Raw genomic sequence first — 16081 nt, 5'->3', positions numbered from 1 at the left:
ATTTGCAGGTCTTGTTCTTTATTAATTTGATACCTGTGGCCTAAATATAGCAATAAACTAAAATTAAGACTCAATTAGATAAATGTCAATAAACTGGAAATAATATTAATACAGTTTTAATCTTTATAAAAAGATGCATCAATTTCTTATTGTTCCTGGAATCAATGTAGATGCTATGACTATGGTTTTAGCACATGTAAACCCTGCCAAGGTTTTCCTCATGCCAAGTACACTTTTCAGTTTCCTTAAGTACAGTGGTTTTGAGGGAAATCAATCTGAGGACACATTTGCTTTTTAAGTGACTATAACAAGTCATACAACATCCCAACTCATTCATGCCAACCAAGGCCCCATATCAAATCTATTCCCATTTGCCTGGGTTTAATCCATACCCGTTTCAACCTTTCCCATCTATGTATTTGTCCAGATAGCTTATAAATTTGTTGTTGTAACTACCTCAACTATGTTCTCTTTCAGCTTGCTCCATCTCCCCACCACCGTCTGTGTGAAAAAATTGCCTCTCAGGTTCCTAAGACATCTTTCCCTTCTCACCTCAAACTTCTCACTATCTATTCCCCTCATGATTTTATGCACTTGTATAAGATCACTCCTCAGCCTCTAGTGCTCCAAGGAACTCTTAGGTTGTCCAACCTCCCTGCATAGCTCATACCTCCTACATCCTTGTAAATCTTTTCTGCACTCTTTCTACCTTAATGGCAACTTTCCTATAACAGGATAAACCAAAATTGAACACAATAATCTAAGTTCAATCTCACTAACATCTTGTATGGCTGTAACATAACGTCCCAACTTCTACATTCAATTTTCTGACTGAAGACCAGTATACCCAAAACTCTCTTCACCACGCCTAGATCCCTCGATTCCAAAACACTCTCCAAGGCCCTAACTTTCACAGGAAGGTCCTGCCCTGGCTTGATCTCAAAACTACAACACCTCACACATATCTGAATTCAAACCCATTTGCTATTTCTCGGCCCACTGAACCAACTGATCAAGATTCTGTAGATAATTTTTGATAACCATCTTTACTGTCTACGATAACACCTATTTTAGTGTCATTAAGAAATTTACTAATCGTGCCTTACATATTCAACCAATATGTTGATATAGAAGGCAAAGATAAGCCACATGTTGGGGATGTATCCATTCCTGATATCAGTTCTGACTGTTGGGATTGAAGTAATCTATCACACATATACACAGAATTTTTTCAAATGCTCATCCCTAGTGAATAATACAGGAACATAATTGTATTATGTGGAGGTTCTCGTCAAAATTTAATATTTAACATTGTTTTTCAGCTTAACGCAAGCAATCAGATATCACTTCCACAATAAACAGTTCATAAGTATCCTGCACATTCACAAAATTTTGCAAGCAGTGCTTACTTAAAATACTACGCAAGTATGCATTTCACAAATCTGTTTAGTGAATAACAGATTAAGTGAATCTATATGAAACATATAGATAGATAGATAGCAGAAATTGAACAAGAAATAAATTTCAAAAAAGAAAGCAGTCAAGCTTTAAAGACAGTCATGTTTCCATTAAACAAATTTCTCAATAGTTCCATAAGCACATGCACTGCAGCATATGTTAAGCCATTCTGACCCCTTCCTCAGTTTGGAAGAAGATAGAGTCTGTTTTCAAGTGAGGAATTTACATTGCAGAAGCATAATGAGGAGAGGGTGCTGTGCAAGGGATGAGGAAGGAGTGAAGTTTCTAAAAGCAAATAATAGGCCAGGAAGTATTATCTACCTGCTAACATATTCATTACCATGCTTGAATGATAAATGATTATAAACTCATGTATTATAATTTTAAGCCAAATAATACAGAAATGGTCAGAGGCATGTTGCCCTAGAATTCTACAGCAATTAAAATGTGAGGTAGCTTTATGAGAATTCTGTGTTCTTTAATTTTCCTGTTTACCTGTTAATCCATGAAATAAACGCTCATGAATGTTATAATCTGGCCTTACCCACCATATTCAGAACCATTTAGGCTAACTTGTCACATATGAAACGTGTCATGTGTGATGGAATACATCACCATGACAATAAAATCAAAATTGTCAAAAGTATTCTCAAAGAAGGGAGATCTGGCCAAGTACTGAGTCCAAACATACTAATCATTGTGAATAGATGCCATCAAAGATGGTGATCTATCATGTGTAGGAAGGAACTGCAGATGCTGGTTTACACCAAAGATAGAAACAAACCACATGAGTAACTCAACAGGTCAGGCAGCATCTCTGGAGAAAAAAAATAGGTGACGTTTCAGGTCGAGACCCTTCTTTAGACCGAGAGAACGTCCATAGTAGAACATCCGAGGTGTCCTAATTCTTCTATCATAGATGAGGCCCTCACACGTATCACATAGCTCTGCTCTTGCTCCCCCTCCTTATAGCACATAAACCGCCAGAATTTTCACCATCTCCAACAGGATCCCACCACTGGTCACATCTTCCCCTCCACACCTTTTCGCCTTCCGCGGAGACCATTCCCTCTCCACAACTCCGTGGTTAACGCATCCCTTCCCACCAAAAACCACTCCCTCCCCAGGTACATTCTCCTGCAACCGCAGGAGATGCAACAACTGTCCTTGTATCTCCTCCCTCAACTTCATCCAGGGACCCAGACAGTCCTTTCAGATGAGACAGAGATTCACTTGCACCTCCTCCAACCTCATCTACTGTATCCGCTGTTCTCGGTGTGTACTAAATATCGGCGGGACCAAGCGCAGACTGGGCAATTGTTTCGCTGAACACCTACGCTCAGTCTGCCTTGGCTGACGCCATCTCCCGGATGCCAATATCCCCTTCCCATACTGACCCTTCTATCCTGTGCCCCCTCCACTGTTAGTGTGATGCCATATACAACTTGAAGGATCAGCACCTCATATTTCACTTGGGCAGCTTACAACCCAGCGATATGAATATTAATTTCTCTAATTTCAAGTAACTTCTGCATTCCTTCTCTCTCTCTATCCCTCCTCCACCCTAGTCGTCCTGCCAGTTCCACTGTTCACATTCATATATCCCTTCGTTATCACCTCTTTCCCAGTCAACAATGGACCATTGTGGGTTCCACCTTTCTTTGGTCACTGGTGCCGGCTCTGATTTTTTCTGAACATTTTCAGACCTCTAGTTTTCCTCCCCCCTGACTCAGTCTGAAGAAGGGTTTTGACCCGAAACGTCACCTATTCCTTTTCTCCAGAAATGCTGCCGGATCCACTGAGTTACTCCAGCATTTTGCTTCTATCTTCAGAGATCTATCATGGTTGTCAACTAAAACGTGCTGGGCCATCTCGAGATAGAATTTACAGCAATGAATTTGATAGATTTGCTTGGGATGGAAATAACTTTCATTGTATTTCTAAATTGATGTAGATTTGAACCAGAATAGAGAAAATAAATTTCATGCCAAACATGAAATATCAAAACATAAGTAGAAGATGAAAGAGAAAAAAAAAACGTAATCTTAAGTAAATTTTCCTTAATAGTTTATCTACATTAATAGAAACTCTAAAGAGCCTAATTGGCAAGTTTAGAAGAGTTTAGGAGAGTTTGAAAAAAATGTCATCTTGATGACCTCCTTCGACCTCCTTCGACTAAGTTGAAGACTAGCTTCGAGTAGCTACGACTAGCTACGACTAACTTCGGGAAAATTAGACACCGAATAGTGGAGAGTGAAGACGACCTCCTTCGATCTCCTTCGACCTCCCTTCGACCATGATGAAGACTATCTAGGACTACCTTTGACTACCCTCGATTACCTACGACTAACATGCCAACCTACTATGACCTACTACGACCTACTATGACTAAACCTACGAGTAAAAAAATTATCGATTTTTTCCATGGCGACCTTTTTTTACTCGCGGGCATTTTTCAACATGTTGAAATATACGACGCAACCTAGCAGAAGCCTCGAGTACACGGGGACTACTCTTGAGCATGAAGGAGAGTTACAAAGACCTCGTACGACCTCGTGTCGACCATGTTGCGAGTATGAGTCGAGGGCAAACTCGCCAGAACTCGCGGATTAGGTCGCCCAAGTGGGACAGCCCCTTATTGCACAACTGTCAGACTCTGACATTCCAGTTCAAAAGTATGGTGTTTTAGGTACAACACAAAGATGCATTTTTTGAAGAGGATACATGATAGGACAGGTTTGGAGGGATATGGACCAAATGCGTGCTAAATGAGGCACTAGTGTAGCTAGGACATGTTGGGCCGAAGGACCTGTGTGGGCACGTTGGGCCGAAGGACCTGTTTCCACACTGTATCACTCAATTACTGTATGATGAACTTTCTGACTAATCTTACCAAGTGCAGGTTGCAATAAAATATTCCCTTGCCTTCTGTACATTCTAGCACAAAGGTAAATTTGTTATTTTATCACAAGTAGCCAATTGTTGTTCCATACCCGCTGAGAGCGTATATACTTAATTACTCTCCCAAATCCTTAAAATCATTATCAGATCTCTTCCAAAAAAGATTTGCTAAGAAATTTCACAACAAAACATTTTATATGATTGCAACACCAGTGTCCTGAAAAGTAGCAGTAAATAAATCTTTCCATTAATTTGGTTACAATTTATCAAATAATAAACTTCGAAAACAGACATTTCTCATAACGGTCAATGGGAACTTCTATAAATTGTCCGCGCACCATTTTGTTCTTCAGGATGAGGTGTGAAAGCTCTTACTTTAAGTGATGAGTGTAAGCAAGCTTTCGTTGTACAATTCCTATAAACCTTGTTTCCATTAATCATTTTTGTCCAGGTGAAGAGAAAAATACAGCAGTATGCTAAAAGAACCATGAAATGTTAGTTGTGTAGCAATTTATCAAGGCAAATGCTTTGAGAGGTATGGATTTCAATTTCTAATGATGACTATGTACACTCAGACATATTTCTGTTTGCAATTTAGACAATCCATTTCACGATGCCTGTCTCACATAAAGCATAGATAGTTCATTTAATTGTCAAAATAATTGTTCACCATTCTGTTATAATCGTGGAAAGAACATCCGCCTTCACACTAGGTGATTAGGTACACTGTTGAAACTTAGTTGATCCAGTTTGATTATGTGGCTTGGTTTTATAGCAGGCTACACTAGTTTCAACCCTTAATAACCATTGGTCTAAACAGTCTGGCGTGGGTGTCATTTCATAAAATGTACATTCTTCCATTCCATCGAGCCCATCTCTTCTTCTCTTGCTACATATTTTCATGAGTTCACTGTAAAATCAACTAAACTCATTTCAAAAGCCATGGCAAATAAGAGATGCCCAAAATCTTACTTTATTTGACCCAAACAATTACAAATTACAAACAATTAAAACTAATCACTTAGTAAAATATACAAATCTTCGTTAGTTTTGTGGTATATTTACACATTTGGCTCTAGTTGCCATCCAAATAATTATTACAATACTTAACAAACCAATGAAAGTTAATACATGTATACAATCAATAATATTATATTTTACCAACCAAAGCTAAAGATAATACTCAATGATAAAGTATTTTTTTCTGTTCAAACTATGCAAGTGTGTTATTAAAACTTTTACTTTATGAACATTATTTCTTTAAAAAACATGACCTCAACTCATGAAACATGCAGATAAACAGAAGCAGTTGAGCACAATAGTATGTGAAGGTTTTTGTTACATATTTACCCAGGCTATCAAGTGCATCTTGTAGGATAAGTATTGTTCAGAATTTGACTGACAATCTCATTTTGATTAACATTCAACTTGATTAAATCAAATAATTGTAAATGTCAGATTGGGAGTGTTCAGAGCCAGCATGATACTATTGGAGTGAAGGGCGAGGCTGGCAGGTTCTGGGAACCATTGTCGATGAAGGATATTGATGCTCTGGTCAGGAAAAAGGAGAATGCATATGTCAGGTTTTGGCAGCTGTGAAGTGAACCTGGAGCATAAGGGATGTAAAAAATACACTTAAGAGAAATTTATGTGGGCATGAGCTAGCTTTAGCAGGTAGGATAAAAGAGAAACATGAGGCTGCAGAGGTTGAAATCCAGAACAGCAAAGAATCTGCTGGAAATCTCAGCAGTTTGAGCACCATGTTTTAGTTTTAGAATTTTAGAGATACGACATGGAAACAGGCCCTTTGGCCCATCGAATCCATACTGACCATTGATCGCCCAAACTCTAGTCCTATCCTACACACTAGGGTCAATTTACAAAAGCCAATTAACCTACAAACCTTCACGTCTTTGGAATGTGAGATCCACCCGGAGAAAATCCAAGCAATCACAGGAAGAATGTACAAACTCCACGCAAACAGCAGCCATAGTCATGATTAAACCCAGGTCTCTGGCTCTGTAACGCACCAACATTACTGCTGCGTCACAGTGCCACTCATTGAAGCAGAGTGGAAGGGGGAGGAGTGGGGGGGATAAACTATCGATATCTCAGGTTCAAACTGCATCAGAACCAAGAGTGGAGAGGGAAAATAGCCAGCATAAAAAGGAGAAGGGGATGAAGGATGATGTTCAGATGGTGCCAAGTAGGGGAGGATAGTAGTATTTTGAGACAGAGGCAACTTGGTTTGGCCAGCCCTGTCCAAGAATTGTGGATGCAGCCTAGTCCAAGATACAAATCAGCCATCCCCCACCATCGACTCCATCTACACTTCAAACTTCCACGGGAAAGCATTGCCCAGGGTACACCATGGAGGCACTATAGTTACATGTGGCTTGATTGTACCAATGTATTGTATAATTTGACCAGAGAGCAGGCAAACAAAGTTTCACTGTATCTCAGTACATGTGACAATAATAAACCAATGTCAATACCTAATTTCTAGAGTCGGTGATAAATGGCGTTATATCAGTGCACCTTAAAAAAGTGGAACAATTTGAAAAAGTCTGTATGGATTTGTGTAAGGGAAATCCCGCTTGACTAATCTACATATGCAGCAGAATGTTGCTGGATTATGTGGTATTAGCTATAAGGAAAAGTAGGGCAAACATGAATTGTTTTATCTGGAATGCTGGAGAATGAGGGGAGATATGATAACAGTATATAAAATTATAAGAAGTATAGTGGACATCCAAGGACCCGACGTGGGGAAACCGCCGTGAGGGGGAGAGAACAAAGGAGGGCCTGGCACGGGATATTTTATAACTCTGTCAGCACCCTTTATGTAGCAATACCCTGGGTATGCAAATCAAAGAATATCACTGTGACGTGTCAAATGTGACAATAAAATATTCATTCAATAATTCAAAGTGGAGAATTCAATGTTCATATACAAAAAGTAATCCTCCGTCAGTTTCGCCACCTCCAACGTGACCCCACCACTCGCCACATCTTCCCATCTCCCCCCATATCTGCCTTCCGCAAAGACTGCTCCCTCCATAACGCCCTTGTCAATTCTTCCCTTCCCTCTCGTACCACCCCCTCACCGGGCACTTTCCCTTGCAACCGCAAGAGATGCAACACTTGTCCCTTTACCTCCCCCCTCGACTCCGTTCAAGGACCCAAGCAGTCTTTCCAGGTGCGACAGAGGTTTACCTGCATCTCCTCCAACCTCATCTATTGCATCCGCTGCTCTAGATGTCAGCAGATCTATATCGGTGAGACCAAGCGGAGGTTGGGCGATCGTTTTGCCGAACACCTCCGCTCGGTCCGCAATAACCAAGCTGACCTCCCGGTGGCTCAGCACTTCAACTCCCCCTCCCACTCCGTCTCCGACCTCTCTGTCCTGGGTCTCCTCCATGGCCACAGCGAGCAGCACCGGAAATTGGAGGAACAACACCTCATATTCCGTTTGGGGAGTCTGCATCCTGGGGGCATGAACATCGAATTCTCCCAATTTTGTTAGTCCTTGCTATCTCCTCCCCTTCCTCAGTCCCCCTGCTGCTGTCTCCTCCCATCCCCCAGCCTTCGGGCTCCTCCTCCTTTTTCCTTTCTTGTCCCCACCCCCGAACAGTCTGAAGAAGGGTTTCGGCCCGAAACGTTGCCTATTTCCTTCGCTCCATAGATGCTGCTCCACCCGCTGAGTTTCTCCAGCTTTTTTGTGTACCTTCAATGTTCATACCATTGGGTTGCAAGCTACCCAAGCAGAATATGAGGTGCTGTTCCCCCAGTTTGCCTGTGGCATCACGCAGGCCCAAAATAGAAAGATCAGTGTAGGTATCAAGAGATGAAGACATTTCTTTGCATAGTGTGGAAAATCTGTGGAATTCACCAACACATAGCATTTGAGCCTAGATCATCATCATTGAGTCTAAAAGTCAGAAGAACGTTGTAATTTTATCAAGTTCACGTTATGCCAAATATGCAGTTTTGGTCGTCCCTTCACAGGAAGGTTGTGAAAGCTTTGGAGATGGCGCATAAGAGGTTCACCAGGATACTGCATGAATGAGGGAGTATTAATTATGAGAGATAGGACAAACTTGGTGAAAGAAGGACTTGGTTGTTTTCTCTGCTGTGTCAGAGGCTGAGGGAAGACCTGATAGTAGTATATCCAAATAACCAAGTCATCATGGTCATTTGGATTCAGAACTGGTTTACTCATGTTGTAAGGTTGTGGTAAAAGGGTGATATTCGGGCTGGATGTCTGTGACCCATGGAAGTCCGCAAGGATCTGTGCTGGGACTTCTGTTGTTTGTGATATATATAAATGGCTTGGACGTAAATGTAGATGGGTTGCTTCATAAAATTGCAGATAACACCAAAATTGGTGGAGTTACATACAGCGAGGAAGGCTGTCAAAGTATACAGGGAGATATAGGTCAGCTACAGAAATGGGCAGAGAAATGACTGATGGAGTTTAATCTGAGCAAGTGCAAGGTATTTCACTTTGGGAGGTCAAATGCAAGGTGAAAGTGTTCAGTTAATGGCAAGACCCTTAACTGTATTGATGTATAGAGGGATCTTGGGGTTCAAGTGCATAGCTCGCTGAAAGTGGCAACACAAGAAAATAGAATGGTGAAGACCTTCATTGTTCAGGGCACTGAGTATAAGGTTCAGAAAGTCAAGAAAGCTTTATAGCACATTGATTAAAAGCAAATGTGTGTGCACTGAGAGAAAAGACAAAGTAGATACAGGAAGGATGTGGAGGTTTGGAGAGTATGAAGTAATGTTTTATCAGAATTATTCCCAGATTAGAGGGTATACGTTGTATGGAATGTTTTCCCTGGAACTTCGGAGGTCTGATAAAATTATATAAAGTTATGAACGGCACAGACAGATATTCAGAATTTTTTTCAAGTGTGGAAATTACAAAGGTGAGAGGATATTGCTTTAAGGATCAAGGGCGATAGTTTAAAGTAGATGTACGGGTGGGGCAAGACAAACGGTTACTTAAAACAAAATACAAATAATTTTTAGAAAGGGTTAAAGACTTGTGATATGTTTGGCACATATATTGTGGGCCAAAGGCCTGTTCCTGTGCTATGCTGTACTGTTCTATGTTCTAAGTCTCGTTCCAGAAGTGTTTTTGTAGTTGGCACAAATTTTTTCTAAATATTACTCAATTAAGTGCTCAATTAATTACTTTTTTTTTTTTAATTTATTAGAAGTGAGTACAATGCATTGGTACAAAAATTATGTTAACATATTACATTCTCTGTACAACTCCTTTTTTTTTAAGAGAGAGAAGTGAAAAAAGAGAGAAGAAAAAGAGGTTGTGAAAAGTGAAGAATAGATTAGTGAGCGTGAGTGAAAAACAGATAAAGAAAAAGTGAAAGAGAAGGAATAAGTGAAGAAGGAAAGCACTTACTTTAAATTACTTTAATACCAACAAACAATATAATAAAATAGAGGGATATTAAATAAACTGTAATTGAATGCTTAAAGGAAATCCTTATAAGAAAAAGTCATGTTTTTAAATAAATTGGTTGAACAAACAATTGGAATATTCTTAACACTGTGGTCAGGCGAATGAACCCTCTATTTGAAACAAACCACAACATTGCAACAAAGTGTGCATTTTCATCTGTGTATGAAGGCATTGTCAAAATGTTTATTTTTAAATAAATTGTCTACACTTTGAACTGCCAGTATGACGTGTAATAGCTGAGAACAAATGTCTGCAGGTCTACAGAAAAACTCAATGCTTATACTTTATTCATATACAGCTAGATATTTGAAATCCAGCTGTTTCCCATGGGTGCCACTTTGATCAAATGTATCCCCGAGAAAGATTTTTGAAATTCGGCCTGCTGAAATTCAGAGATAGTATTACAAGAAATAATAAAACAACAATAAAACAATGCAAATGTCAGGCTTAGATTGGTGTCATATGGGCTATGTTTTCTGGTTCTGCAAATGCATATAAACAATGGGTTCCAAGATATCCTAGGGGGAATGGGCAGACCTGTCCTTTTTGAAATGAGAAGGAATAAATGTCACCAAAGAAATAATGAAGAACCGTGGCTGCTAACTTATTAAAAACTAACTATATTTAAGCAGTAAAAATAAATGCTAGTGGAATTAACATAGGTACTATTTAAGAATGGCCTTAATCGGTCTGTTTTAAACTAGATTATTAAAGTAAAAACAGAAACTATGCATGATTAAGAGTAACATTTACAAAGGGGAGACCTAGAACTCAAATTCTACTTAAAATAATTCCCCTTAGGTATAAAAATGATAGTGTGTAATAATTGTCCAGTAGGAGCAAACATTGTGTGTACAGTGAGAGTAGCCACAGGGTAGAATAGAAAAAGCTGAATAATGAGATGTTTATTACGGTTCAGTACTTAATCAAATAGAATACAATACATAATGCAACATCTCCCATAAATTACAATATATTACATTATTTTGGCACTGGAACCAAGTTAACCCTGATGGACAAATAATGCAGTTTCTCCAGTTGAGGTGAATAGTGGGAGAACAACAGTACTTGTACATGACAAAATAAAATCCACTTTTGCAATTAGCCAATCATTGTCTACAATTGTGATTAACAATAGCAAGCCAGAAGTAAAGATATAAACAAGGACAATAAAATTCAAACAGGCATATAAAAGCCACAGTGCGATACAAAGAAAATGTTTTTATTATCATGGAAACAGTGGAAAAGAGGAATGTGATCCCAGAAGAAAACGGGCAGCGTACTTATCATTGGAAAGTGCCAGTTATTAAATGTTTTATTATCTGCTTGTGACAATGGATGAAATGTCAAAAATAGTGGTGGTAAAAGAGAACTCAAAAATAGGCAACGGGAAGAATGGTGACTACAAATTAAATAATTTTGTAATGGAGAAAATAAATGGCCTGACAAATGGTTTCTACCCCAGGCTATCAAATTAAATCATAAATTGTCAATGCTCTACCAACCGAAAAGCTGAAAATGTCACTCCCTTGCTTAGGGGATGAGAGTGAGTCAAGTGGCAGTAGAACTGTCAACAACATCAAAATGATGGGAGTTTCTTTTATCATCAAAGACTGTGACAGGACTCGGATATTAATCATCTTTCAAAGAATGGCAGTGTGAATTGGTGAAGGTCACGTTATTTCGATGAATAACTTGATTTTTTTAAAGTGCGTCAGTGATTGTTCTCCTTAAGGATTTCCAGAAGGCATTTTGTTGCGTTTTACCGATATACATTAGGGTTATAGGACATAAAAATCTGGAGTAGCTCAGCGGGTCAGACACCATCTCTGGAGAAAAGGAATAGGTGACGTTTCGGGTCGAGACCCTTCTTAAGGATTGAGACACTTCTTCAGGTGCTGTCTGTCCCGCTGAGTTACTCCAGCTTTTCGTGTCTAACTTCAGTTTAAACCAGCATCTGCAGTTCCTTCCTACACAGGGTATAGGACATGACGTCTTACAAAATCCTGTTTTTTCCAAAAAATGTAAATCTTTATATAACTAATTATGGCCCCATAAAATAAGTCCTGGATGTTCAATATTTAGGTCATTCATCATGATGATGGGAATCTCAATAAACAAGAATTGTGGATGATTTCCAATTGTACTAAAGTATTCAAAATGTATCAGACGGATCTGTAAGTGAATGTGTATAAAATCCATATGTGGCAGAACTTGGAATCCTGATCTGCATAATAGCACAGAATAAAAAACAAGGAAGTTATGTTGAATTTGTATAAAACACTTACTAGGCCACAACTGGAATACCACAATTTAGGAAAGACATGAAGGTTCTAGAGAGAATGATAAGAAATCAACAGCGACCTGAAGGCTGAAGTAAAACTAAAAGAAGTGACCAAATGAACAAATGATGGTGGAAAGAGCATGAAGATAGACACAAAATGCTGGAGTAACTCAGCGGGTCAGGCAGCATATCTGGATAGTAGGAATGGGTGTTGTTTCAGGTCGAGACCCTTCTTCAGACTGAGGGTCAGGGGAGAGGGAGACACAGAGATATGGGAGGGTAAGATGTGAAAACATGACATCAAAGGGGACGAAGGTCAAGGGAAATGTAGAATAGATCATTGTTAACTGGGGAAGGTGACAACGAAGCATATAAAGATAACATTTAATCAGGGAGACATTCAGACTGGTCGGAGAACTAGGAAGGGGGAGGGATGGAAAGTGATGGAAAGCGCAGGTCACTTGAACTTAGTGAAGTTGATATTCATACCGCCGGGTTATAAGCTGCTCGAGCGAAATAGGAGGTGCTGCAGATTCGGCAACTTAATGATAACCACCACTTATGTAGATTCTTCATCGCTCCCATGCCCAGCGAGGGCCCAAATACTCAAATGTCCTCCCTGTTGTCAGCCAAGAACAGAGATGAACTTATCAAGGACAGTGAAAGTCAGCACCGCTGGTCCTAAACCATGACACTTCCCTTGACTCTATCCCACATTAAGTTAAGTGGTCGAGTTACTTTGCCACCTCCAACAAGACATAAAGGCAATTTCCAAATAAAAAATAACAAGGCCTTGTAGACAGAGAGTATCCTTTCTGATTTTCTTGGCAGAGGGGAACTTCAGTCACAAAATTCTACTTCATCAATATTTAGAAGGAAGAGGGTGTCACCTTAGATAAATGGCAGTCATGGCCAAGTCTAACATAGAAAATAGGTGCAGGAGGAGGCCAGTCGGCCCTTCGAGCCAGCACCGCCATTCATTGTGATCATGGTTGATTGGCCCCTATCAATAACCCGTGCCTGCCTTCTCCCCATATCCCTTGACTCCACCAGCCCCCAGAGCTCTATCTAACTCTCTCTTAAATCCATCCAGTGACTTGGCCTCCACTTCCCTCTGTGGCAGGGAATTCCATAAATTCACAACTCTCTGGGTGAAAAAGTTTTTTCTCACCTCAGTCTTAAATGACCTCCCCTTTATTCTAAGACTGTGGCCGCTGGTTCTGGACATGCCCAACATTGGGAACATTTTTCCTGCATCTAGCTTGTCCAGTCCTTTTATAATTTTATATGTTTCTCCCTCATATCCCCTCATCCTTCTAAACTCCAGTGAATACAAGCCTAGTCTTTTCAATCTTTCCTCATATGACAGTCCCGCCATCCCAAGGATCAATCTCGTGAACCTACGCTACACTGCCTCAATCACAAGGATGTCCTTCCTCAAATTAGGAGACCAAAACTGTACACAATACTCCAGATGTGGTCTCACCAGAGCCCTATACAACTGCAGAAGAACCTCTTTACTCCTATACTGAAATCCTCTTGTTATGAAGGCCAACATTCCATTAGCTTTCTTCACTGCCTGCTGTATCTGTAAGCCAACTTTCAGTGACCGGTGTACAAGGACGCCCAGGTCTCGCTGCACCTCCCCCTTACCTAACCTAACCCCATTGAGATAATAATCTGCCCCCTTGTTTTTGCCGTCAAAGTGGATAACCTCACATTTATCTATATTATGCTGCATCTGCCATGCATCTGTCCACTCACTCAACCTGTCCAGGTCACCCTGCAACCTCCTCACATCCTCTTCACAGTTCACACTGCCACCCAGCTTTGTGTCAACCGCAAACTTGCTAGTGTTGCTCCTAATTCCCTCTTCCAAATCATTAATATATGTGGTAAACAGTTGCGGCCCCAACACCGAGCCTTGCGGCACTCCACTCGCCACTGCCTGCCATTCTGAAAAGGACCCGTTCACTCCTACTCTTTGCTTCCGGTCTGCCAACCAATTTTCTATCCATGTCAACACCCTACCCCCAATACCATGTGCTCTAATTTTAGTCACCAGTCTCCCGTGCGGGACCTTAGCAAAGGCTTTCTGAAAGTCTAGATACACTACATCCACTGGCACCCCTTCATCCATTTTACTTGTCACATCCTCAAAAAATGCCAGAAGATTAGTCAAGCATGATTTCCCTTTCATAAATCCATGTTGACTTGGACTAATCCTTTTACTGCTATCCAAATGCCCCATTATTACCTCTTTAATAATTGACTCCAGCATCTTTCCCACCACCGAAGTCAGGCTAACTGGTCTGTAATTCCCCGTTTTCTCTCTCGCTCCTTTCTTGAAAAGTGGGATAACATTAGCTATCCTCCAATCCACAGGAACTGATCCTGAATCTATTGAACATTGGAAAATGATCACCAATGCGTCCACTATTTCTAGAGCCACCTCCCTGGGATGCAGACCATCAGGCCCAGGGGATTTATCATCCTTCAGTCCCATTACCCAATACTTTTCTCGCCTAATGAAAATTTATTTCAGTTCCTCTACCCCCTTAGATCCTCTGTCCTCCAGTACAGTTCTCCACTTTGTGTCTTCCTTAGTGAAGACAGATCCGAAGTACCTATTCAACTCTTCTGCCATTTCCTTGTTGCCCATAATAATTTCACCCGTGTCTGCCTTCAAGGGACCCACATTTGCCTTTGCTACTCTTTTTCCCTTAACATATCTAAAGAAGCTTTTACTGTCCTTCTTTATATTCCTGGCCAGCTTCCCGTCATACTTCATCTTTTCAGCCCGTATTGCCCGTTTTGTTTCCTTCTGTTGTCCTATGAAAGTTTCCCAATCCTCTGGCTTCCGGCTACTCTTTGCTGTGCTATACATCTTTTCTTTTAGTTTTATTCTATCCCTAACTTCTCTTGTCAGCCACGGTTGCCTCCTACTCCCCTTAGAATCTTTCTTCCTTTTTGGAATGAAATTATCCTGCGTCTTCCGGATTATGCCCAGAAATTCCTGCCATTGCTGTTCCACCGTCATTCCTGCTAGGATCCCTTTCCAGTCTACCTTGGCCAGCTCCCCTCTCATGCCTTCATAGTCCCCTTTGTTCAACTGCATCACTGCCACTTCCGATTTAACGTTCTCCTTCTCAAATTGCAGATTAAAACTAATCATATTATGATCACTACCTCCAAGCGGTTCCTTTACCTCGAGTTCTCTTATCATATCTGGTTCATTGGACAACACTAAATCCAGAATTGCCTTTTCTCTGGTCGGCTCCATTACAAGCTGCTCTAAGAATCCAACAAAGGAGACAAATCAAATTCAAAGTAGGAGATAGAGGAACAGATATGTAGACAGTTTACCAAACAATGCAAAGCACCAGGGTTGTTTTATTGGGTGACTTTAACCTGCAAATATTGACTGGGACTTGCTCACTACCAAACGCTTATAGAGGGCAGAGTTTGTGAGGTGTATCTAAGAGGGTTTCTCAAGACAAAATGTGGATACTGGTGTTGGGAAATGAACCTGGCCAGGTGACTGGTATTTTAGAGGATAGTGATCACAACGACATAGGTGTTAATGTATAAGTAGGAACTGCAGATGCTGGTTAAACGGAAGATAAACACAAAAAGATGGATTAACTCAGCGGGTCTGGCAGTATCTCTGGAGAAAAGGAATAAGTGAAGTTTCGGGTTGAGACCCTTCTTCAGATTGAGAGTCAGGAGAAAGGGAAATGAGAGATATAGACAGTGATATAGAGAGATATAGAACAAATGAATGAAAGACATGCAAAAAAAGTCACAATGATAAAGGAAGTTATTAGCTGTGGCCAGGTGAAAACAAGTTGCAGACAATAGAACTCACGACGACAACAGTGAAACAGCTAGGGTGGGGGAGGGGCAGAGAGAGTGGATGCAGGGGTTACTTGGTTAGAAAAATCAACATT

General features: G+C 40.5%; 1 protein-coding gene across 3 annotated transcripts in view; it reads right to left on the bottom strand.

The window, feature by feature from the left end:
• ank2 (ankyrin 2) overlaps positions 1-16081 on the bottom strand; it is a 524159-nt gene that overhangs the window by 420303 nt on the left and 87775 nt on the right. The gene's annotated exons all lie outside the window — the stretch shown is intronic.

Source organism: Amblyraja radiata, chromosome 1 (assembly GCF_010909765.2).
Source record: "Amblyraja radiata isolate CabotCenter1 chromosome 1, sAmbRad1.1.pri, whole genome shotgun sequence".
NCBI lineage: Eukaryota > Metazoa > Chordata > Chondrichthyes > Rajiformes > Rajidae > Amblyraja > Amblyraja radiata.
Note: the sequence above shows the minus strand (reverse complement) of the source record. Positions and strands in the feature narration are given on the sequence as shown.